The sequence below is a fragment of the Alosa alosa genome, chromosome 3 (assembly GCF_017589495.1).
Source record: "Alosa alosa isolate M-15738 ecotype Scorff River chromosome 3, AALO_Geno_1.1, whole genome shotgun sequence".
In the NCBI taxonomy this organism is placed as follows: domain Eukaryota; kingdom Metazoa; phylum Chordata; class Actinopteri; order Clupeiformes; family Clupeidae; genus Alosa; species Alosa alosa.
In genome coordinates this window covers 36,755,228-36,779,026 of record NC_063191.1, presented here as the reverse complement: position 1 = coordinate 36,779,026, position 23,799 = coordinate 36,755,228, and the positions used below count along the sequence as shown (strand labels likewise).

Here is a 23,799-nt window from a genome sequence, read left to right as displayed (position 1 = left end):
AGGGCATTTTCATTGATAAAGGGCAAACTTCCTAGTGCTTTAGCACCACCTAGTGTCTATTTATGCACGCCTATGGCCATGTACGCATGCATGCATATGCACAAACACAGGCACATACGCAGGCACACACACACACACACACATAAACATATACACGCACACAATTCAAGAATTTCTCAGAATTATGAACAGGCAAGATCGGGGTGGGGTTGTATAAAATGAATTTTACACGTGAAATCTATGAACTAATCATGTTTTGGTACTTGTTGTCTAGAAGATACCTGTGAGAATTGAGTGTGGATAATGCAATTTAGTGCGACAGTTAGAATCATATAGTCCTTTCAGAGTGATTTATTTTTGTGGAAAAAATGTGCTGGACTGGGCGGCGGTCATATTTTGTACCGCTCTGTGATACATCTAGTTTATACATAGATATATAGACTTTATTCTTGCACTGTTGCACTGTTTGACTTACTCATTTGCACCATCACCATGACACTCATTCACAAAGAGCACCTTACCTTTGATAGATAGATAGATAGATAGATAGATAGATACTTTATTGATACCCAGGGGAAATTCAAGGTCTCAGCAGCATACAGACAACACAAACACATTCTTTAACCATCTAACCGCCCATGTCGCAATATTGCGACAAGCGTCATTACTGAATAAAACAGACGATAGACGCGAGTACAGTGTAAAATCTCATTTGTACTCTTGACCACTAGTTGGCAGACACCCAGAGCTTCGATTCAAGCTCAACCTTTTTTTTCAAAGTTTTCAGGAAGTTCGCGAAAACACGCGAAGAAGACGTGCATTTCCTCCATAACGCGGAAGCGATGCGGGCCTTAGTTTTGCACAAATTGAAGCAGAAATACACCAAATGTTGAAAAAAAAATTCACGTGTGATGAAGTCTTGGGTCTGTTATTCACCTATTCTGATTCTGAAGGAGAATATCTGCCTTTTGGAGAATATGATCGATCGTCTATTGACTGAGTCACGGAGCGTCTGTGAATGGAGGTGCGTCTTTTTCGACAGTGTCCACTAAGCATACCATGCTTATTTCAACCCTCTGCCCAACATAGCTGGAGGTGCCAGTGACAGTAGTGATGATAGTGTCCGTAATCGAAGTGGTATAGACAGCAGGGGTTGTAAAAATAGGGCTCTGAAGAACTTCAAAGTCACCCGCGATATGGAACTGATTTGACAAGGCTACTTTATTGTATAGTAGCATAGGGTTTGTGATTATAGTAATAGTTTACTATTGTTGGTTTACATGTGACTGTTTTCCTGTTCATTTGTTATGTCGGTGAAATCACAAAAAAAGAAAGTAAAACTGCTCAAATATGTTCAACATCTAGTATTTACTGAAATGTGCATAATTCACGGTGGTTGCCATCCAGTGACGTCATAATATGCAAATTAGATGAGTAAATTTACCCCCTTCATAAACTTCTGGTCATACTCAATGATTTTCACATTTACAGTAGGACTTTATCTCTGACCACTTGCAAGCCATGGCCTTTTGAAATTTTGATGTAAAAATCCAATTTATATTTTTTAAACCCTGGCGGCTAAAGGGTTTTAACAGCAGAAAGAGTAATTAAAGTATATAATATAAAAACACAACTAAGCAATTAGGACAGTAGAAGATAAAGAATATGCTAAATATACTAAAATACAAATTATACTAACTAACACTTAATCTAAATCAATTCTAAAAACAGTATTCACATAGTGGTGATTAATCAATCAGAGGCGCTTGCAATGACTGAGGCAGGGACTGAGCCTGTGATTCTCTGTGCATAGTAAGATATGGTAAGGTGCTCTGTGTGAATGAGTGTCATGGTGGTAGTGCAATGGTGATAGTGGTCATGGTGATAGTGCAAATGAGTAAGTCCAACAGTGCAACAATGCAGAAATAAAGTAAAGTAAAGTCTATGGCTTGGAGGGGGGGGTATGCATATGTGCTAATATAGCACGCAAACAGTGAGGCATAAAGACAGTGGTAAAAGTGGCTAGTGGACAGACAGTATCCAAACATGGAGGGGGTGAAGAGGCAGACAGACTATGCAGAGAAGTCTATCTCTCCTCTTCCCTTAAGTGAGGCATTGAACAGTTCAATGGCCCTGGGGACAAATTACTTTCTTAGTCTGTCAGTTGTGCAAGGCAGTGAGCGAAGTCTCCAGCTGATCAGGCTCTTCTGCTGTGGAGTGGGTGACACTCATTGTCCAAGATGTTGATCAGTTTGTTCAGGGTCCTTTTGTCAGATAGTGAAGTGATGCACTCCAGTTCAGCTCCCACTACAGATCCAGCTTTCCTTACCAGCCTGTCAAGTCACCCCGCATCCTTCTTCCTTGTGCTTCCTCCCCAACATACTACTGCATAGAAGAGGACGCTGGCAACAACAGACTGGTAGAACATCCTGAGGAGCCTACTGCACACATTGAAGGACCGCAGCCTCCTCAGGAAGTACAGCCTGCTCTGCCCTTTCTTGTAGAGTGCATCAGTGTTGGCTGACCAGTCCAGTTTATTGTCCAGGTGGAGACCCAGATACTTGTAGGTGCTAACCACCTCCACATTGACCCCATCAATGTGGACTGGTAGCAAAGTGGGCTTAGACCTGCGGAAATCCACCACCATCTCCTTGGTCTTTGAATTGTTAAGTTGAAGATGATTGAGTTTGCACCATTGCACAAAGTCCTCCACCAGGCTCCTGTACTCCTCCTCCTGCCCGTTCCTGATACACCCCACAATTGCAGTATCATCAGAAAACTTCTGCATGTGGCATGACTCGGTGTTGTAGCAGAAGTCAGATGTGTATCTCTTATGCACAGAGGACCACAGGCTCAGTCCCTGCTTCAGTCATTGCAAGCGCACCTGATTGATTAATCACCCACTATGTGGATACTGTTTTTTAGAATTGATTTAGATTAAGTTTTATTTAGTATAATTTGTATTTTAGTACATTTAGTATATTTAGTATATTCTTTATCTTCTACAGTCCTTATTGCTTAGTTGTGTTTTTTCATATTATATACTTTTAATTACTTTTTCTGCTGTTAGTGAATGTGTGTGTGTGTATGTCTGTATGCTACTGTGACCTTGAATTTCTCCTAGGGATCAATAAAGTATCTATCTATCTATCTATCTATCTATCTACTTTTGCTCTAGCTGATGCTGCCCTAATTGCTGCCACTGCAGGGTTCTCAAGTCTCACGCAATGGGCGTGAGACACGCGCGATTCAACAAGTTCACACGCTCACACGCCACACCTTGCATTCCTCACGCAGAAATATTACTAGGGATGTCAAGGTATCTGTATATTTATTAGATTCAGAACTAGCGCACCACTCACCAGCAAAATCAAAAACATAAATAGCCACCGACATCCAATCAAAAAATAGTGTTCGTTGTATCCGGTGTTATATGGTAACTGGCTTTCATGTTAACTGGCTGGACTGTTTACTTTGCCTCTGTGGGGTATACTATGAAGCACGTTAGACATATCTAGGCTATGTAGACATAGCGAGGCTTGACAAAGCCTTGACTCAGGGGTATACGTTAAGTGATACTACGATAGCAGTTATGTGATATATTTGTCAAACTAGGCTTTCAGCTCAGATCTGTGCGCATTCTCTGTGTTGGGATGACGTTGGCCAATCGTGAAACGTGGAGACGCACAAGACCGCCTCTATTTAAAAACAATTACTTCCGCATTCATGAGCGATAACTTAATCTACACTGCGGTCATTTTTTGTGTCTAACCTATAACATCAAATAAATCAATTGTCATCAGTTGTTGTATGGTATGCACATCCATAGTGGGATATTTGCACGCACCGCCCTATTAAAGCGCATTCGAGATCCAAAATGTTAGTAGAGGCGGAGCTCCACCTGTAAGATATATGACAGAATCCTACACGTGAGATAACTTCGTTTTTAAGACAATTGATTGGTCAGCGGGTGGTAGATTACACGATATGAGCTATAACTTAGCACATAACCTCCTCCCGACCAGGTTTGGTTGACAACATAAGATACCATGGTGATATAGCGACACTAAAACAGATCCACTTTCGTGTCACAGCATACCCTGGCTTTGAGCGCAACATACCTCGCTAACCCACTAATCGAGATTCGTAGGACACCCCACTGGAGTTAACGTAACCGCCCCCTTCTTTTGCAGTTGTGTTCAGCTGATGATTTAGCCTCCGATACCTGAGGGGTATTTCACAAAACTTAGATAAGGGATTAAGCTGGGATTTTTAGGTTGTCCTGGATGAATTTAGCCTTGACTTGGTTTCACAAAAGAGATGGCACATAAGTTACCATGGGGATTTATTCTCTGCACCTAGCCTGGTCCCGACCAGGCTAACAGCCAAGCTAAGTTAATTCTAATGGTAATTATGTTGTCTTATTGGTTCAGCTAGCTGTCATTCACATCAGACCTCCGTGCTAATTTTTAAGGAGCTTCATTACATTTATAAACTATTTGATAAATGTATTTGTTCGCAAAATTGTTGGAGATTGTCTGCCTACTACCATATGGTTATTATTTAATTGTGATAGCCTTATAATTATTAACATAGGCCTAGGTAGCCTGTGTGCATTAGGTTAATATGCAGATTATTGTTTTGTCATTCGAGCAGAGTATATACTTTGCTCGAATGACAAAACAATAATCTGCATATTAAGTACTTCTATACTCTTTGATTCGAGTTCGAATCTCATAGTTGAACATTTTTATTCGATTTATTTGCTGGCATTGATAATCCTGTGTTAGAGACACTTCAAGTAGAGGAGGCCACAGCCTGGCAGCAATCAGTGAAACATTTGTAAACTTAACCATGTTAGGCTACTTTGAAGGCCTAAGTAAACGGCTTGGGCAACGTTGCAAGATAACACAGTAGCCAGTTACCATAATCCGCTGTGTTAACCTGCTAAACACAATAACATACTAGGTGACCACTAGTAACCTAAACCTAGTAGATATGGCCAATTTCCCCACGGAGTGTCAGCTGGTTAGTGGCGCAAGCAGGTTGGTGTCAGGTTATCATACACGTAGTTTAATTTAGTAGCGGTTCGAGACCCACGTGGAGTTTATTTCGTTTTATTTATTTGGTGGCATATTCATGGTCCAGCACATGTAGCCTAGCCTACTACAGACAACCTGGCACCTCCAACGTCGACACATCGTGTTGTAAAGCTTTATTAAACAACAAAGTGGAGCATCACAAACATTTATTTGAACTTGAGTTAAACAGACGAATCTGCGACCAGGGGCCTGTACTACGAAGGGAGCTTAACCTACCCAGATGTAACCCAGGGTTACTTTGTTAAACCGGGGTTGACAAAACCTGGTTATCTTAAGTGGTGTTAATCGGTACTACGACGCTGATTATGAAGTTGATTTGTTGAGTCGGGGTTAACCTAATTGGAGTTTGTGCGCGTTCACATAAAAGGGGCGGGTTGCAGCGCAAGTCACCACTTTCAATGATGACGCGATCACCTTATTTTACGAATGAGGAATGCACAATTATTATGCCAAGTTATGAGGAATTAAAACCCACTCTACGGCAAAAACCAAATACGTCGGCAGTGAACAAAGCAAGGCAAGGCTATTGGCAACATATTGCAGACCGGGTAGCCTAAATGCCTAAAAGTAAAGTTTTATTTCCACATGTTCTTCAAATATGTGTTACGGAGGATTAATAGCTTGCGGAATGTCTGAAATTAGTTGAAATAATTAAATTGCCTATTTTGAGTTCATAGAAATGCCTACAGATGCCACACAATTTAGAAGTGGGCATATAGATTACAGTAATAGGATAATTGAACGTTTAAGTAGCCCCCATTGACTGATTTAGTGTATGCCTAGTCCTGTGAACATTTTAGATGCAACACCATTGCCAAACGCACATGGCAGCAGGTGAAAATGAAACACAAACACATTATTCAGAATAGTAGGTTTATATAGTTATAGCTTGCATTAATATTTCTTAATAATGAAAACATGTAGGCCTAGTATGTTTATAGCCTTCACTTCACAAGAAAAAGGTGTCTTTGAAAACTAGGCTACTGTAAGGAGTGTTTACAGTAGCAGAGGAGTTGGCCATCGCAAATAATAGTGGAAGGCCGATTGTGGAAGAGGTTGAGGGAGGCATTCGGTCGAATTCTGGTGCTGTGGAAATGTGTAGCCTTTATGTGCAGGGTACAGTAATATGACATTCAATTCATCAAGTTTGTTAAAATGGTGATTTTAATTTATTAGGCCTAGGCTATGTCCGATTTATTTTAGGCTATTCTTGCTCAGATGTTCAGCATACTGTAGGCTAGGCTAGGCCTATGTCCGATTTATTTTCGGACATACAGTATTCTTGCTCAGATGTTCAGCATCACCGATTATATGGAAAACATGAATGTCCACGTAAGGGCATTGCTATGACGGGTGACATTAGAGACTTCTGCCTAGATCATCTGACAAAGATAACGAATTCCCTCGACTGACCATCTATATCTTCATAGAGAATATATATATATCTATCTATATATATATATATATATATATATATATATATATATGGCGGTCTCTAAAACCCCTCGAAGAGAGCACCTCACGATTTGCGCTCCGATGTCATATGGATCATCCAGGTACGCCGACATAGTCTCGAATTGTTAGTGGAGGGGTGGTACTTATAAAGGGTGTGGTTAACGGAAACCTCGGGTTAACCAAGAACATAACCTGCTCGGAGCAGGTTTGAGATGCAGCGTAAATTGCCATGGCAGCATACCTCGGTTAAAACCTATCCACCTTTCTTAGTACGGGTTAATCGGGAAGTTACGCCACACGGGATCAAGTTACTCTCGAAGTTACCCAGATAAGCCAGTAACCCCGCTTCGTAGTACAGGCCCCAGGTATCGGAGGCTAAATCATCAGCTTAACACACCTGCAAAAGAAGGGGGCGGTTACGTTAACTCCAGAGGCAAAGTGAACAGTCCAGCCAGTTAACATGAAAGCCAGTTACCGTATAACACCTGGTAAAATTCCAAAATAGGACATCCCCTCCCTGAAACCACGTTATGTTTGTGCGCTTATGTGGGGTTACACGTTTAAGATTATTTTTATTCAGAAATTCAACTGTTTCATTTTGGTAAACCAGCCTACTTATGGTACTTTAACAGTGTGTGTAAATCAGGCAGGCCTTTCTACGAACACTTGTAATGCTGTAGGCCTAGCTTACTTTATGGCAAAATTAGCCTATTTTCCAATTTATAAACTAAACTAAACTGTCGGACATTAAGAAAACATAATGAAGTGTCGTTGTAGTTTGTGTACCCAGACATCAGCAACGTTCATTTTATACGACCTATCACTCTCGTGGCTGCCTGCATTTTCCCTGTCGTCACGGCTGCAACTTTCACACTCGTTTGTGCTTTTTAGCGGCATGTTCATCAGGTCCCGGGACACCCGTCTGAGCCTCGATGGACCATGTTAACAATGAATGAAATTAGCTTATTATCAATGAGTGTTATCAATAGCGAGTATACTACACATATTTTTTTTCTCTAAAGATACAGGGCTGCTGCAGACAATGAGCTTCCAACCACCATAATGTAATAGCAACAAAAAATAATGAACTTGCTGTCCTTTTCAAATATAATAATCTTGACGGTGGGATATTCTATGGCTCACCAATTATGAGATATATGTACTGAGTGACTAAATATCAAAAGTTATTTCTATTGACATGCTTCCTGGTGACATAAAAACACAAATGGTTTCCCCTTGATATAAAGGCTGAAATAAGAGACATAAGCTATGCAAGATGGGTACAAATCCCAGACTGTCCTGGAAAATAAACAAAAACAAGATATAGAATGTATACAATGACAAATTCAATGTCTCAAAGTGTTAATGCTTCTTAACAAAAATCTCACCAGAAGTTGTTATTTAAGGGGTTATTTTTTTAAAAATTCTTCTGGGGGAGCATGCCCCCAGACCCAGACCTAACTAAGCTGAGTTACCAACCTTTTGAATTTCACATCTGTGCCTGGGGGGCCCATTTCACATCTGATAATCTGCCCATGTGTGCACACCTTTTACATAGTGCGCAAGTTTTAATAAATGGTGCACTCATCTTAGTAAATAATGCACTTACTTTATTCAATTCTACACACAAGCGAAACATTTTAGTGAGTGAGTGCCCCCCCCCCACACACACAAATCTCACTCCAAGCTGAGCTCAAAACTTGAGAACCCTGCCACTGCTATTTCTGCCATTGCTTTTTTTGCACCAGCCACTTCAGCTGCTGCTTCACTTGCTTTTGTCGTTTGAGCTTCTTTTCTTGCAGCTTCTGAGGCATTACTTGCTTCTTGTCTTGTTTCAGCAGCAGCAAGAGCCAATGTAGTGACAGAAGTATCTAAAGAGTCATTTATTAGTAGTGTTCTGTCTGTTGCTGCATCAGCTGCTGGGGCATTTCTTACTGCTTTTGCTTTCTTTGTTGCTCCTGCTTCGGCTTGGTTGATCCTGGTCTTTGTGCTGGTCCTGCTGCCAAGACTTCAAGTGAAAGACTGGATCAGATATTTCAATCCATGCATCATTTAAATCCCCGGCCCTCGGCTGTTGCTGGTGGTCTCCCTGTTGTTGCCCCAGCAGTGGCTGATGTTCCTCTCCCCTCTTCCTCTTCCTCTTCCCCTCCCCTCGCAGCTATGCCATTGACCATGGCTAACTGCTGGTCTTGCTGTTGTTGCTCCTGCAGTGGCTGAATAGTTCTGAAGGGTTCATGGTGGCTTTCTTTTTGGCCAAGTTTTCTAATAGATTTTTCACATGCACATGTGTCTCCTGTTCTTGAAATGTTTCATACTCTTGTTTGTAGAATGGATCTCTGGTGCAAAGACGGGAAAGCAACCAGAGAGGCAAAAGTCCACAGAGGCAGCCAAAACCACATATCTACAATAGAAAACGAATAAACAAAACCAGCAATAGAGTACCAGAGGTAATCTCATCATGTAAAACGTAGATCACACAGAGACATTAATATTGTAACTTATTCCACCATATTTTGAATGACTTAAAAATGATGAATGGGATGTGGAAGAATTACAGAATGATCACAAAGTGCAAAAGTTCCAAATGAGTAAAGTGTGTGTTCCAGGTGGTTACCATTAGGGCTGTCACTTTACGTTCGAAAATCAATTGCACAATCGATTGGACCAAACAACACAAGTTTCGAAAACTGAAATAGGGAATCGATATTGACCAAATATGTACACTATTCATTTTAAACGAATTAAACAAATAAAAAGGATAGATGTAACAAAATTCACAAACAAGAATATAAGAATATACAAGAATTTAGAAGTGCAGTAAGCATTGCGAAAGCTAAAAAGAAAATTCCCATATTATATTTGGCGTTGAAAAATCATAGACATGAAAAATCGATTTTACAATCGATTCAATGAACACTTATGTCTCAAAAATCAAACAGGATTTTTTCACAAAAGTGACAGCCCTAGTTACCATGGGTAAAAAGTCTTGGAATTTGGCACACACATCTGGTATGACAATGGCTACACAGGCATGAAGGCTTGGTCCCGGGCGTGGCCCAGGGACTCAGTAGCGCCCCCTTAGGTGATTGATCCAGTGGTTAGCATATACTTTCAGCTAGACACACCAAATTTGGTAGGTGTGTGTATATCCCCAAGATGAACAACTTTCGTATGTACAATGCATTAGCCACGCCCAACAGGAAGTGAGGTATTTGGGATTTTGTGTGGACCAAAATGTGATGAATTGTGATGCCAAAAGAGGTGCTTCCCATTAGTAAAAACGCATAAAATTATGGCACACACATCAAGAGGTACCGTGAATACACAGGGGAAAAGCCTTGGCACTGGGCTTGGCCCAGGAACTCCATAGCGCCCCCTTATGTCACTGTGACTTGTGGTTGGCATAAAGTTTTAGACACACACACCAAATTTGGTGGTTGTATGTAACTCCCAAAAACAATCGACTTTTGTATTAACATGCCATTAGCCACGCTCACAGGAAGTGAGGTAATTGAGATTTTGTGTGTTGTGGACATGATCAATTTTAACATACTCCTCCTAGACAGTTCATGTGAAAGTTGGTATACATATGCTTCTATTCTAAATATGCTAAATAGGCCAATATGCTTCTGATTCTAAATGGAGATGTTGTAATTTGACGAAATGGCGAAACTATGAATTTTAATACCCTTCCACAAAAACAATAAATGTGTCTTAATTCACCATGCATGGCTTGCAATGTTTTAAATTTCACAGGTTATTGAATACCATGGTAATGAGAATATTCACAAGCCCATAATCCATATTTGGCATAGTGCCACCCACTGGCAACAGACGGTTTGTCAGATTCATGTGAAATTTGGCAAATATGATGGCAAGATGACGCTGATGTTAAATCACGAAGGGATTTTTGATATGTTGTCATATGTTATGATTTTAATATCTTGCACATAAACAGGAAATGTGCCATAAAGTCAAAGTGCATTGAATGAACAGTCTGAAACTCAGGTTAATAGATATTATGATTAAGAGAATATCCAGAAACCCTATTGGCCTGCCTGACATAGCGCCACCACCTGGCCAAACAGGAAATGTGTCAGAAATGGGCAATGCCTTAACTGATTTATTTGAATCTTGGTAGGTATAAAATATTGGAAATCATTATTGTGATGATATTCATTCATGTGTAATTCAGATACCTAGCATAGCGCCACCATCTGGCTAAGCATGAAATGTGCCAGAAATGCTCTATGCTTTGAATAAATGGTCTGAAACTTCTCAGGTTAATAGATATTATGATTATGAGGATATTGTCAGGACCACTGGGCTCGTACAGCGGTAGTGACATGAAGGGAGACCACACCGATGCTACAATTTAACAATAAAGGTTTATTAAATAAATAAAGGAAAATCAGTGAATGTAATGATTAACAAAATGTGTAGTGTTCATCAGTATATGAAGTGTAGTGTAAGCAAAAGGTATGTTATCTGTTATCACCGGCCATTGCAGAAAACGGCATCATGCCAAAAGGGGCAGAAATCGCCTTAACCTCCAGGAACTTAAACGGTCCTCACCGACAGAAACCTCTCCATGGGCTTGTGGAACTGTCAATCTGCAGTCAACAAAACGGACTTCATAGCTGGCTATGCCAACCACCTTTCATTGGAACTCCTTGCTCTCACTGAGACTTGGATCAAACCAGAGAACACTGCCACCCCGGCTGCACTCTCCACTAACCTTACACTATCCCACACCCCTCGCCTATCTGGACGAGGGAGGCGGACGGGCCTGCTGATCTCCAACAAATGGAAATTCACCCCGCTACTGCCTTCAAACAAATATGTCTCATTGAATTCCATGCCATCACAGTGATAAGCCCCAGCAAAACTCTACGTGCTGGTCATCTACCGCCCTCCAGGCCAACTAGGCCACTTTATTGACGAACTTGACACTCTGCTATCCTCCATCCCTGAGCATGACTGTCCGCTTTTTTTTTTTTTTTTTTTTTCGGTGATATGAACATCCACTTAGATGCCCCAGGCTCAGCGGACTTTTGGCCCTGGTCCCTCCTTTGACCTCGAACTGGTTCAAAGCCCACCGACTCACAAAGCTGGCAACGAGCTTGACTTGATCTTCACTGAACTGCAGCACAGACACCCTCATGGTGACGCCTCTCCATCTTTCTGACCACTTCTTCATCCAGTTCAACGTCAGCCTGACAGAACAGCCTCCGGCTCCTCAGCCGATGGTCACGTTCGCCCGCAACATCCGAACCTGTCTCCAACGCACTTCTCCTCTGTGGTTGCCTCTGGTCTACCTCCACTCAACACCTTCTCCTCTCTGGAGGTTAATGAAGCCACTGACTCGCTCTGCTCCACACTGACCTCGTGTCTAGACGAGCTGTGCCCTCTTACCACAAGGCCAGCTCGATCCAAACATTCTCATCTATGGCTAAATGATACCCTCCGATCATGGCACCAAACTCAGAGCCGCAGGAGGAAATGGCACAAATCCAAACTAGCTGACGACCTCAAAACTACCAGACACTCCTGACCTCCTTCTCAGCCAGCATCACTGCTGCTAAGACTGCTTTCCACAATGACAAAATCAACAACGCTTACAGACACTCGAAACCTTTTCTCAACCTTCAAATCGCTGCTCAACCCTCAGCTGCCTCCTCCTCCATCCAGCCTTACTGCAGATACCCTCGCCTCATTTTTTACAAACAAAGTGGCGGCAATCAGCAGTCAATTCTCTACATGCCCACTCAACGCATCTGACTCAGATACCGCACTCCTACAACCTCTAGGGACTGCTGGAACATCTTTTCAGCATTCACACCTCTCTCCGAGTGAAGTGTCCAGACTCCTGACATGCAGCCGTCCCCTACCACATGCTCGCTGGACCCTATACCCAATGAGCCTACTTCCAGTCCATCAGCCCGACCATCGCTCCAGCTATCACACATGTGATCAATGCCTCGCTAACCTCCGGCACATTTCCAACAGCGTTCAAAGGGCCGGGTAACACCCGTTTTAAGAAAGCTTCTCTCAACCCTGCTCAAGTCGAGAACTACCGCCCTGTCTCACTACTGCCTTTCCTATCCAAAGGCATTGAGCGAGCAGTCTCCAAACAGGTCTCTGACTTCCTTTCACAGAACAACCTTCTGGATCCAAATCAGTCTGGGTTCAAAAGCGGCCACTCTACGAAACGGCTCTGCTGTCTGTAACAGAAGCCTTAAAAAGCCAGAGGCGACCGCTCGGTCATCAGTACTCATTCTGCTTGACTTATCGGCTGCCTTTGACCACGATTAATCACCGTATCCTTCTCTCTATACTCGCTGACATGGGAATCTCGGTTCTGCTCTCTCCTGGTTTGAATCCTACCTCACAGGGACGCTCGTTTAGCATTATCATGGCTTGGTCAGCTATCTGCACCTCACCATCTCACCACAGGGGTCCCCAGGGCTCAGTGCTGGGCCCCCTCCTCTTTGCTATCTACACCACCTCCTTGGGACAGATTATCCGTTAAACGCGGCTTCTCATACCACTGCTATGCAGGCGACACACAGCTCTATCTGGCCTTTCCACCTGGCGACCCCCTGGTTTCAGCACGGATCTCGGATTGCCTCTCAGACATAGCTACATGGATGAAGGCACACCACCTCCAGCTGAACCTCTCAAAGACTGAACTGCTGGTCATCCCAGCTAAACCTACCATACACCACGACATCAACATCAAATTTGACTCCCTGTCTGTTTCACCGACCAGGACTGCAAAGAAATCTAGGAGTTGTTCTCGACAACCAACTAAACTTCTCTCAGATCATGTTGCCTCAGTCGCCCGGTCATGCCGTTTCACACTCTACAACATCGGAAAATCAGGACTTACTTGACTCAAGATGCTACCCAACTTCTGGTTCAGGCAAGAGTCATCTCACGACTTCGACTACTGCAATGCCCTCCTGACAGGTCTCCCAGCCTGCGCGCCCAGTGAAACCACTTCAGATGATCCAGAACACGGCGGCGCCTGGTCTACAACCAACCCAAAAGGGCACATGTTACCCGCTGCTCATCCAGCTACACTGGCTACCTATGGCGGCCCGCATCAAATTCAAGTCTCTAACGCTTGCCTACAAAGTAGTCTCGGTTCTGCTCCCACCTACTTGAATGCCCTCATACAGACTTACACTACCTCCAGACCGCTGCGCTCCTCTGACGAGCGGCGTCTAGCTCTACCAATGCGGCTCAAGCCAATCAAACTTTTCTCATCTGTTGTTCCTCGTTGGTGGAACACACTGCCAGTTCCTACAAGGGCAGGGACATCCTTTTCCACTTTCAAAAAACTCCTGAAGACCCAGCTCTTTAGAGAACATCTACTCTCATAGCAACACTTACAACAAGTCTTACTGATCCTAGCACTCACCAGCCGTTTTAAACTGACAAGTAACTGTTAAAAACAGCACTCACCGGCCGCACTTATTCTTACTGTACTCTAATGTTTTTTTTTAAACTGTCCTAAAATTGTGAGAATTGTTCTAACACTTACTGTTTACCATGTTGTTAGTCGCTTTGGTTAAAAAAGCGTCAGCCAAATGTAATGTAATGTAATGTATGTGCGGAGCGAGACTGTAGCCAGCCGCGCAGACGGACGGCCGGAACAGGAGAGAGAGAGAGAGCAGACAGGAAGGCCTCTTTTAATAGGCCTCGTAGCCATCAATTACTCTGCACGGCCAGGTAACAGCTCCACCTGTACGTCTGGGACAGACAGACAGACAGCAGCCATAAGACAGACAGACAAAAGGGCGGGCCGCACCACAGCACGGCAAAGCCGGGCGTGACATCACCCCCCCCTTAAGAACAGAGACCCATTTCAATGGGACTCTGAAAGAACCATCAAGCTCCCACAATAGCAATAACAAAATTCTAAAGAATCAAAAATGAGTAAATTATAAGACTAATATTCACACATTGGAAAGACTAATTCATTCATACCACCATCCCCAAGTGCACCTCATTCATACTAGGGCAATCAGACCAACAGTGACCATTTTCACCTTCCCCATCTTTACCACATTCTGCAACCTGCAAATCCCGGTACCATGGACAGCTATTTAAGGCAAGCAGAACAGACACAGATTGAGCAGGACAAACAGACACCATTAAACTGACTCATTCGGGGCGCAAGAGAGTGCATCAGCTAACACATTCTCTACGCCGCAAATGTGCTGAATAACTAAACGAAAGGGTTATAAAAATAGTGCCCAACGTAAGAGGCGTTGGTTGGTGGAACTCTTTAATGACTGGAGGAAAGTCAGTGGATTATGGTCCGAATAAATCACGATCGGATGTAAACCCCCACCCACATAAACCTCGAAGTGTTGAAGTGCCCAAATTAGCGCCAAAGCCTCCTTCTCGATAACAGAGTAATTAAACTGGTGTTTGTTAAATTTGCACGAAAAATAACAAACAGATTTTTCAACACCACTTTCATCGCTCTGTAAAAGAACGGCCCCCGCCCCAACCTGACTCGCGTCAACCTGTAGCTGGAATGGTTGATCCAATTTGGCTGCAGCCAAGACACGCGCCGAACTCAACAACTTGGCGTTCTGGAATGCCTGATGACACTCGGCCGAGCAAACAGACTTAACGGTGCTCTTCAATAAATTGCTCAGCGGGGAAACGACCGTGGAAAAATTGCAACAAAAATGTCGGTAATAACCGATCACACCCAGAAAGCGCATCAACTCTTTCTTTGTGGACGGTGTGGGAAAGTTCTCTATGGCCACGACCTTCGCGTTTACTGGCCGCACGTTACCTTGGCCAACCACCTTACCTAAGTAAACAACAGTGGCCTGAGCGAACTCACATTTGGCAAGATTCACAGTAAGAGTTGCTGCCACCAACCTCTGGAACAATGCGCGAATGCATGCCAGATGTTCTCCCCAGGTGTCAGCGTAGCAAACCACATCGTCTAAATAAACCGCACACCCCTCCAACCCCGCAACTACCCTGTTCATGAGACGTTGGAAGGTTGAGGGGGCGTTACGAAGGCCAAAACTCATCCTGGTATACGAGTACAAACCAGAAGATGTAATAAATGCAGACACCTCCTGCGTTCTCGGTGTTAGCGGTACCTGGTAGTAACCCTTTAACAAATCAAATTTACTGACGTACCGCGCACTACCGACCTGGTCCACACAATCCTCCATACGAGGCAACGGAAAAGAATCGGGCTTGGTCAATGCATTGACCTTTCTATAGTCTGTACAAAACCTGTATGTATGATCTGATTTTTTAACTAACAAACACGGTGATGCCCAGCTGGAATATGACGGCTTGGCTAGGCCATTGTCCAGAAGATACTGTACACTGGCCTCCATACTTTTACGCCTGTCTAGAGGAACTCGATAAAACCTCTGCTTAACTGGGCGGGCACCCTTTGTGTCAATATAATGCTCAATGAGACTTGTGCAGGTCGGAGTGTCGGAAAATAAAGACAAAAACTCAGAAATCAAAAATGTTAACTCCTCGCGCTGTTCCCCACTTAAATGCGCCAACAAACTATCCAGTTCGGCCAGCTTCTGCGTATTATTGAGACGTCCCTGTAAAACTGCATCATCAGGAACCTGCACCCCATCCTCAGCTGCCACCTGAGCGATGTTCGGCGGCCCCTCTACAACGACTAGTCCCACAGGACTCTCAGCTGGACCACTCGCCACCCCCAAAGATGCGGAGTAGTACGGCTTCAACAGATTGATATGGCAAAGCTGCGTCGATCTCCTGCGTTCAGGAGTAGACAACAAATCATTTGTCTCAGAGACCTGACGCATGATTGTAAAAGGACCTGAGTACTTTGCTGTTAACGGCGAACCTGGGATGGGCAGCAGCGCTACCACTTGATCACCAGGACTAAACACCCTAGCCTCTGCCTTGCGATCATACCGCTGTTTCATTTTGCCCTGAGCCGCACTCAAATGTTCACAAGCCAACTTCCAGGATAAAAACAATTTACGGCGGAAACCATCCACATACTCTACTAAACTGGCAGGGGTTTTTGACTGGTCTAATTCAGTGTTCAAGATAGACAACGATGTTCGTACTTTGTGACCAAACACTAACTCATTGGGACAAAACCCCGTGCTTTCTTGAACAACCCCATGGGCAGCCAACAAGAGCCATGGTAAAGCCTCTTCCCAATCCTTTTTCATTTCCACGCAATATGCGCGTAACAGTGATTTCAAGGTTGCGTGAAAGCGTTCCAGTGCCCCCTGGCTTTGAGCATGATAGGCACTGCTCAGATGGTGCTTCACACGCAACAGTCTCAACGCCGCTGCAAACGTCTTGGAGGTGAAGTTAGAACCTCTATCGCTTTGAATTATCTTCGGGATCCCAAAAACAGAAATAAACTGTGACAAACATTTCATTATGGACTTTGTGGTTATTGCTCTTAAGGCATACGCAGCAGGATACCGCGTCGCCTGGCACATTAATGTAAACAGATATGTACATCCAGTCTTAGATGGAGTTAGAGGACCTACACAATCAATAATGATGTGCTCAAAAGGCGTGCCTACAGACGAAATGGGCTGTAGGGGAGCCGGCTTGATGGTAGTATTCGGCTTCCCTGCCACTTGACAAACATGACAAGTTCGCACAAACCTCATTACATCCCGCTTTATGAGTGCCCAATAAAAATGCCGTAGAATATGATTATAGGTCTTCTTAACACCAAAATGTCCAGACTCTACACCGTGTGCCGTGGTTAACTAAATCGCGATAGTTCTCAGGAACCACGACCTGCATTACCTGATCTGCCACATCAGGATCAGCACAAAATAACCACTTTCGAAGCAATAGCCCATTCTGCACATGAGGCGTCCGGGCCAGGCTAGCGGCCAGCCCAACTCGCCCAGCCATACCATCCATTCTCCTGGCAAATGTACGATCACTGGACAACAAAATGGATCACATACGACTGCTGAGATCAACGAACCGGACAGTAAGTAACTGCTGTGTGCTCGTCTTCACTGAGACTTGGTTAAATGACAACATTCCGGACTCTGCTGTACAACTGGAGCAGATAACCCTTACTAGGATCAGCTGCAGCCAAAGCAAAAAACTTCTCCAGACTCTGATCTTTTCTCTGAGCTTCGACCAGCTCATCATAAGACAAAGGCGCAGGTAATTCAGGAATAAACAAACCAGCAACAGACATCTTAGACACATCAGATGGTGACTCTACCTGCGCGCGAGCCATTGCACGCGTCACAGCACAGGCAGTAAACACATCTGGAAAGTCCTGCAGACACTTATCAGGCTCCGCTAATGGCAAAGGTGCAACTGTAACCACAGGCGGTGGAGACACTAAACACCCACCCAGATTGTTTCCCAAAATGATATGAATACCATCTACAGGTAGAGAGGGTCTCACAGCAATTGTAACCTCACCATTTACAAAACCTGAAAATAACTGAATTCGATGTAAAGGCACCGGGAAAGGCTGAAGGCCTATCCCGCAAATTAAAACACATTTCCCCGTGTCTGATACCGTAGACAATGGCAAGACTGAAGCACAAACAAAGCTCTCTGAGGCTCCTATGTCCCTCAAGATTTTCACTGGGACTCTGTGCGCATCTCCTACCAACGACACAAAACCGTCACTAATGAAAGGCGCATAGTCCGACACCTCAGACACTCCAGATGTTACACGCTTATCACTAGACACAGGTTCAAGATTTTCCTTCTCGCCAGCGTCAGGCTGAACGACACTTAAAACCTCCACATCAAACTCAGCAGACTTATCTGGATGCGCAACAGAAGAAACGCAACCAACAGCTTTTCCATTGTCAGTTTTAGCCTTATTTCGTGTACGCAACACTGGACACTCTCGCTTCCAATGTCCTACCTCCAAACAATAATTGCATCGCTCACCAGAAACACCAGCCTCCCGTGCTTTATTCTTCATCGGAGAATCAAATTTAACAAAAGGGCCAGCATTAACACGACCTGAGCGATATTCCTTACGGTCATTCTCATAACGTGAAGGATATTCACGCACTTTACCTTTGTGCGTCAACACAAAGCTGTCGGCGAGGACAGCGGCCTCCGGAACAGTCCTCCATGCTCATTCACATAGATAGTAATTCTCTCGGGCAAGATATTTTTAAACTGCTCCAAGATAAGCAAATCTCGCAGCGCATCAAATGTTTCCACACCCTCAGCGGTAAGCCAACGATTGAAAAAACTACTCAAATCTCTTGCCACTTCGGTATGGGTTTGCTTTTCCCCTTTTCGCCAGTTTCTGAAACGCTGCCGATAAGCTTCTGGAATGAGTTCATAACATTTCAAGACTGCCTGCTTTACCGTGTTATAGACTTTTCTGTCGGCAGGTGTTAAAGCCACAAAAACCTCCTGCGTGCGGCCAACTAATACAGTTTGCAAAAGTATAGTTTTGTCCTCGTCATCCCAATCACGATCAGTAGCTATGTTTTCGAATAAAGAGAAAAATATATCTGGCTTCCGTTCGTTAAATTTTGGCAGGAATTTTATCATACCCGCTAAGTCAGACTTACCGCTAGATTTATTTCGGTCAACTTTGCCCTCTGCAAGTAGCCTCAGTCTGGTTCTTTCTACCTCTCGTTCCTGCTCTTGGTCTCTAACAAACTTTTTTCTTGCGCTTCCAAACGTTTTTGCTCCATTTCCTGATCTAAACGCTTTGACAACATTTCTTGCTCCAACTTCTTTTGCTCCATTTCCTGATCTAAACGCTTTGACAACATTTCTTGCGCCAACTTCTTTTGCTCCAACTCTAATTTCCTTTTCTCTACTTCCATGTCCATCTGTATTTTCAACAATTCTCTCTGTTGTTCGAAGCTTCATTCGCTGGACTCAGACTCCGTTGCAGGCCCAGGCATATTGGCAATAACGTCAGTTTGAGTTTCTGAACTAGGATTGATTGGTGTTAAAACAGGCAAAATCTGCTTCTCTTTTAAGAACTCCCGAATAAAACCAACCAACTGTTGCTTCTTAGCAGATTTTAACACGGAGGGCAACTCGATCCTGTAATGCTCAGCTACCTTCCACAATTGTTCCTTAGTTAGCTAACAACAAACGTTCAGACGGAGCTGCTACAAAAGCTACTGCTTTTACTTAAGATGGCGGCGCGTACACACACAGCGACCTCTCTCTGTCCCAACCGTACGGTGTTTTGTTCGTTTAAAAATGTTTGTCCGAAAGTTTTACGTGTCCGTCTCGTCTTACTCACGCGTACTACAAGTACAGCAGGCAGTTTTTAATTGACATCTGCAAAAGCAAGTTTTGCAGCGTTCTGGACTTTGCAACAGAGGCGCTAAAGGAACTCGGACTACTCCGGCCTGCAACAACACCGGACTTCGCCTGCTACTCCTCCCGGAAGAAAGCGCCGGGGCGGTGTGCGAGGAAGCAGAAGAGGGGCAAGCGGGCGTCCGGGCCAGGCTAGCTGCCAGCCCAACTTCGCCCAGCCATACCATCCATTCTCCTGGCAAATGTCACGATCACTGGACAACAAAATGGATCACATACGACTGCTGAGATCAACGAACCGGACAGTAAGTAACTGCTGTGTGCTCGTCTTCACTGAGACTTGGTTAAATGACAACATTCCGGACTCTGCTGTACAACTGGAGCAGCTAGCATGCTATCGAGCAGACAGGGCCATTGTAAAGGGAGGTAAATCACGAGGAGGAGGAATCTGTGTTTACATCCGTGACGAATGGTGCGGGACACTGTAGTAGTATGCAAACACTGCTCACCACTGGCAGAGTTTATGATCATAAAGTGCCGTCCCTTTTACCTGCCAAGGGAAATTACTGCGATTCTGCTAGTCGCAGTATACATCCCGCCTACCAACAACAACAGCGATAAGAACGCGGCTCTTAGTGAACTGTACCAGGCTGTCAGTGAACAACAGGCAGCACACCCAGGCGGTTTCACCATCTTCACTGGAGATTTTAACCATGCTGATCTCAAAACTGTACTTCCAAAGCTACACCAGCATGTTGATTTTCCAACAAGAGGAGATAACATCCTGGACCTGGTCTACACTACACACAAAGGAGCATACAAAGCCACCCCCTCCCCACATTGGACTTTCAGACCATATCACTGTTATGCTAATGCCCGCATACAGACAAAGGGTAAAAGCGAACATACCGGTTAAGTAAGCAGGTAAAAGTGTGGCCTGAGGGAGCCTCGATGCTCTTCAAGACTGCTTTGACACAACAGACTGGGAAATGTTTAAGCAGGCAGCCACTTACAACAACCGGACAGACATAGAGGAGTATACAGACACTGTAACCTCTTACATCACCAAAGTGCATCGATGATGTGACCCACACAAAAGACATCATCACTGGGCTAACTGGAAGCCATGGCTGACAGGGGATGTCCTCAGGCTGCTGAGGGCCAGAGACAAAGCCTACAGAGCTGGGGATGAAGCTGGCATGAAAACAGCGAGAGCCAACCTGTCCCGTGGCATCAAGGAAGCAAAAAGGAATACACTCACAAGATAACCACTCACTTCAAAAGACAGCAGGAACGCACAAAGCCTATGGCAGGGCATTCAGGCCCTCACGGACTACAAGCCCAGCGCCACAGAGCTGTGAGAGCAACATCCCTCTGCTCAACAACCTGAACCTTCTTTGCTTTCGCTTTGAAGCACAAAACAGCACCTGCCCACAGAAGACCCATCCCCCTCTACATGAGCAGCCCCTGTGCCTCTCTGCCGACAGCGTGAAGAGGACATTTGCTGCTATCAACACCCGTAAGGCAACAGGTCCAGACAACATCCCAGGTCGTGCGCTGAAGGACTGCGGGGGGGAGCTTAAGGATGTCTTCACAGACATCTTTAACACTTCCTGAAGCAAGCCATCGTCCCATCATGTTTCAAAGCTGCCACCATCATACCTGTGCCGAAGAAAACTGCTCCATCCTGCTTCAATGACTACCGCCCTGTGGCACTGACACCCATCATCATGAAGTGCTTTGAGCGGCTTGTCATGTCACATATCAAAGCCATTCTCCCCCCAACCCTGGACCCCTTCCAGTTTGCATACCGAGCCAAGCGGTCTACAGAGGATGCAATCTGCTCTGCCCTCCACCCAGCCCTCACCCACCTGGAAAAAAGAGACTCATATGTGAGATTGCTGTTTATAGACTTCAGTTCTGCATTCAACACCATAATACCACAACAACTCATCTGCAAACTTGACTTGACAAACTGGGACTCAGTACCTACCTCTGCAACTGGCTACTGGACTTCCTCTGTCAGAGGCCCCAAGTAGTGCGTGTTGGCAACAATACCTCAAGCAGCATCACACTGAGCACAGGGGCCCCAAGGCCTGCGTGCTCAGTCGCTGCTCTTCACACTGCTGGCGATGACTGCACTGCAACCTACAGCAACAATCACATAGTGAAATTTGCTGACGACACAACTCTGGTGGGTCTCATCACCAAGGGGCGGCGAGACTCAATACAGGTTGGAGGTCGACCATCTGACCCGTGGTGCAGGGACAACAACCTCCTGCTGAGCGTCAGCAAGACCAAAGAGATTGTTGTTGACTTCCGGAGAGGTCACACCCAACACCTGCCACTGACGGTGCTGTGGTGGAGAGAGTGAGCAGCACCAAATTCCTGGGGGTGCACATCAGTGAAGACCTCTCCTGGACCACCAACACTGCATCACTGGCGAAGAGAGCTCAGCGCCGCCTGTACTTCCTGCTTGTTGTCGTCAGCAAATTTCACTATGTGATTGTTGCTGTAGGTTGCAGTGCAGTCATCGTCAGCAGGGTGAAGAGCAGCGGACTGAGCACGCAGCTTGGGGGGGCCCCCTGTGCTCAGTGTGATGCTGCTTGAGGTATTGTTGCCAACACGTACTACTTGGGGCCTCTGACAGAGGAAGTCCAGTAGCCAGTTGCAGAGGTAGGTACTGAGTCCCAGTTTGTCAAGTCAAGTTTGCAGATGAGTTGTTGTGGTATTATGGTGTTGAATGCAGAACTGAAGTCTATAAACAGCAATCTCACATATGAGTCTCTTTTTTTCCAGGTGGGTGAGGGCTGGGTGGAGGGCAGAGCAGATTGCATCCTCTGTAGACCGCTTGGCTCGGGTATGCAAACTGGAAGGGGTCCAGGGTGGGGGAGAATGGCTTTGATATGTGACATGACAAGCCGCTCAAAGCACTTCATGATGATGGGTGTCAGTGCCACAGGGCGGTAGTCATTGAAGCAGGATGGAGCAGTTTTCTTCGCACAGGTATGATGGTGGCAGCTTTGAAACATGATGGGGCGATGGCTTGCTTCAGGGAAGTGTTAAAGATGTCTGTGAAGACATCCTAAAGCTCCCGCGCAGTCCTTCAGCGCCGCGACCTGGGATGTTGTCTGGACCTGTTGCCCATACGGTGTTGATAGCAGCAAGTGTCCTCTTCACGCTGTCGGCAGAGAGGCACAGGGGCTGCTCATGTAGAGGGGATGGGTCTTCTGTGGGCAGGTGCTGTTTTGTGCTTCAAAGCGAGCAAAAAGAAGCGGTTCAGGTTGTTGAGCAGAGGGATGTTGCTCTCACAGCTCTGTGGCGGGCTTGTAGTCCATGAGGGCCTGAATGCCCTGCCATAGGCTTTGTGCGTTCCTGCTGTCTCTGTTGCAAAGTCCAGAACGCTGCAAAACTTGCTTTTGCAGATGTCAATTAAAAACTGCCTGCTGTACTTGTAGTACGGCGTAGTAAGACGAGACGAACACGTAAAACTTTCGGACAAACACTTTTTAAACGAACAAAACTCCGTACGGTTGGGACAGAGAGAGGTCGCTGCGTGTGTACGTGCCGCCATCTTGGATAGGGAAGGGAACGTTCCCTAAAGGTTGCAAAGGTTAGGGAACGTTAGCAAACTTTCCATGGGAACCAAAACGTAGTCAAAAACTAACCTTCGGGGAACGTTTGGGAACCAAAAACCAACGTTCCCGAAACCAAAAACTATGGTTCCCAGAACGTTGGGATTGTTAGCTGGGCCTCCATGTCTCAGGAGAGACTATAGTGGGCTCGCCCTTCTATGAAGATGTTAGGTTACCTGCAAGCTGGTATGATTTCATGGCTGAGTTTGCGGCAAAGTAAGCAAGAAAATGTTTTTTATTCTGAGTCAGGATATGGCGAGTCAATGTCATTTATTTGTCCAATGTTAGCCTATACAGACCAATTTCCATAGTGCACATCTTAT

The 23,799-nt window shown here is 44.9% G+C and overlaps 1 long non-coding RNA gene across 1 annotated transcript in view; it reads left to right on the top strand.

Moving 5' to 3' along the window:
• The first annotated feature begins 982 nt into the window (after positions 1-982).
• LOC125291997 overlaps positions 983-23,799 on the top strand; it is a 29,668-nt gene continuing 6,851 nt past the window's right edge. Inside the window, exons 1-2 of the long non-coding RNA XR_007193121.1 lie at positions 983-1,024; positions 8,885-9,004. This is a non-coding gene — a long non-coding RNA (uncharacterized LOC125291997). The remainder of the gene's footprint in view (positions 1,025-8,884; positions 9,005-23,799) is intronic.